A 3,437-nucleotide genomic window follows, 5' to 3' on the forward strand; every position below is an offset into this window, starting at 1 on the left:
CATGTATCCTTGATCAATTATATATTGTTATTGTTATTTCATATCTTACACTGTTGTCTCCCTTCACCCACATTTCTGTTATTTGTCCCTTTTTTTGGGGGGGGGTACTATATATCCAATCTTGTGATGGGTTCCCCCTTTCTCACCCTTCCCCCTCCCTCACCATCTCCCTACCCTCATGATCTTGCTACTCCCATGACTGTTCTTGAGGGGTTATCTGTCCTGAATTCCATGTGTTCAGAGCTCTTCTCTGTACCAATGTGTATTCTCCGGTCTAGTCAGATTTGTAAATTAGAACTGGGTCATCATTGTGGGTGGGTGGGGGGAGGATTCAGGAGCTAGAGGAATGATCTGTGATTTGTCCATGCTAGACTGCACCTTGGCTGAATCATCCCTTCCTTATATGAGCACGAACTAACTTTCTTCTGGGCAGTGAGCCATCCAGTCTTTATCTGATACCAGGCTCCCCATACCACAATCAAAACTTAACCTAATGACAACTGCCACTTGGAGAATTTTCATAATTAATCAGAACTGCATGTGTATCCTGCTTTACAGTATCTGTTTACTGTAAGCTATAATAAGTGGCCTGGTGGCAATATTAGGGAAAGGTAAATCAAAATGTATTTCCTTTCCTTCTGTTCGGTGCCTCAGTTGTCTTTTCTTGTCCCTACTATCCCTTGCCTTTGCTTGGGTTTTCATGCAGTTTAAGATGCATCATGTCATTCTCCACTCACACCTTCCAATGTCGAAAATATCTATTACATAACACCTCTTCAAGAGCTAAGGTGATTCATCTTATAACTGTACTGACGGCTTGACAGATAGTTGATGCACATGGACAAAATACTGCCCACCGTGTGACTTCATTTCTAGAAGGGGTCCTGCCATTCATAAGTGTTGTAAACTTGAGTTACTCTTTTCTCAATACCTTAAGCTTCACTTTTATCAAATGTAAACTATGGAGAAAGCGGAGGCAGGGAGGGTGGGGGTTGTCTAGATCAGAGTTTCTCTAAGTATGCTTTAGAAGTATTGTCCAAGGATGCAGCTATAAATATGATGTTCCAGGGTAATAAAAATTTGGGAATAGCTATGTATTTTATCAACTTCTTCCATATCCTAAAGTTAAAGGGTCTCACAAGTTCTAAAGTAAACTGATCTTTTTCTTGAAACCAGTAATGGACTTTTTGCAGTGAGGGTGTGTGTAGAGCAGAGAGTAACCCATTGCAATTTATACCTAAAACCTTACTAAGGAATCACTAGTTGAGTTTTCTGGAGATTTGGGTTACAATTCCAAAAAAAATCCCTGCCATCCAGTTGCTTTTGCCCTTCAGTACCCCTATAGGGAGCCCTGCTGCTATTGTGGGCTAAGCGTTGGGCTGTGAACCATCAGGTTAGAATTTTGAAACCACTAGCTGCTCTCAGGAGCAAGGAGGCTCTCTGCTCTCATAAAGAGTTACAGCTTTGGAAACGCATGAGGACAGTTCTACCCTGTCCGCTACGGTAGCTATGAATCAGAGTTGGCTCAATGGCAGTGAGTTTTTCCTTTAATAGTTTGATTGACATACAATTTATCTACCTATAATTTAGTAGTTTGAATATATTAAAAATGTTGTGTTTTCATCACCACAATACATTGTAGAACATTTTCTTCATTTTTGTATGCATTGTTATTAGCTCCCCTTTACCCCCAATCTCTCCTGTCATAACCCTAAACTCACTCACTGACTTTGAATTAATTCTGACATCTTATTCACTCAGGATTTCATATAAAGAAAATCATACAAAGCATCCCTAACAACAAGAGCAAAATAAAATTCAGGGAAACCTCAAACTAAAAGAAAGGAGAATATTATAAAAGCTAGATCAACTTTAAAATGGGTTAAAAATAAAAGATAAGATGTTAAATTTTAACTGAACTGTGTCTGCAAGCTTGATGCTCCTGGAAAGAGTTACAGTCTTGTAAACACACAGGTTGTGTTTGGGTGTGTGGGGGGTGGGGGGTGGGGGGTCAGGGCAGTGAGATTCCACCCTGTCCAGGCATGCTGTCTTATAGGATCTCTATAAGTTGGCATTGATACCATGGCAGTGAATGAGTGACTGAGGGAGTGATATCTGCTCTAATTCACTTTCTGATGCACTCTGACTGAGGGGAAGACTTCACATCCCTAGTGGATGGTCCGAAGGAATTCAGTGGAGGCTTAATCCCCAGGGGGTCTCAGTAAATGGATCTGGGGCTTTCCTTGTCTTTCATAGTTTGCTGCAACCCAGGGGTTCACAATTTAAGCTCTAACAATCCCCTCCTCTGATCTTTGATTTTATTTTTTACAATCCTTGGATCATACTGGCTGATGTGCTTTTCTGTGTGAACTGAGCTGACATGCAATTAGATGACTGCTTTTTTTTTTTTTTAATGAGAAACTTTTAAGACTCCAGAAGCTGTTCTTTCTGATAGCCAGGCACCATTTGATTTCTTCACTATACTTTGCCATACCCATATCTTCAGTGATCCCTTCGTAAGGGTAAGCATGAAGTAGGGGGCACATCATAAGAACTGATTGTTCTTAGATTAGGACTTACAGTTAAGGGCAAACACAAAATACATTCATATATTTAAGGTGTACCTATATCCCTGTTTCACTCTAGTGGCAACTTTATCACTTATTTTGTCAGATAATGTAAGCAACCCCCATGAAGCCTTTGGTAATAATTCTAATAATAGTATCATTAAAATAACCACTAGTATAGAATTTAAAATACTACTTAATGGGTGAATATTCATATAAGAAAAAGCTTTTTAGACTAAAATACATGCATGGGATGTTCACTTAAACACATTAAGAAATCTAAGTGAAAAAAAATTAAAAAGAAATAAACGCAAGTGACTGATACCTGTTCAAGAAAACCATGAAGATTAGACACAGGGCACAAAGTTCAATGACCCTCATTCACTTGGCAGAACTATCCAGAATTTAAATATAAATAAAAGAGATGCACATTAAAAAAGAGTATGGAATGCAAATTTGTGGTTTCCACAATGGGCAATTGCTCAGCCACCCACTTTAGAGAGAACCCTGATTACAAGTGCCATTTTAACAACTGGTTTGCCAAACTCAACAAAAAATTAGGTATCAGTTCTACTGAAACGGTGTAAACTAGCTAAATCCCAGTGCTGCACATATTGCAGGTTCATATGGATTTCCATTCCCAATTGTTTTAGTTAGCAACATATCATTTTACACGATGGTTGTATTCTGTTGAAAATCTTTGCATCTATGAGGGGTACCCCCACACCCCCAAAATGGAATATGAGTTAGTTAATTGTGCCAGCCTGGCTGATAATCACATGTGGTGCTGGTTGAAAGGTGGAGGGATAAATGGGTGGTGAAGCCTCGCCTTTCTAGTTCTCGGGTCTCTTGTTTTGTGATGGTTGCATC

The sequence above is a fragment of the Echinops telfairi genome, unplaced genomic scaffold (genome assembly GCF_000313985.2).
Source record: "Echinops telfairi isolate 266 unplaced genomic scaffold, ASM31398v2 ScPeMD7_2;HRSCAF=8, whole genome shotgun sequence".
In the NCBI taxonomy this organism is placed as follows: domain Eukaryota; kingdom Metazoa; phylum Chordata; class Mammalia; order Afrosoricida; family Tenrecidae; genus Echinops; species Echinops telfairi.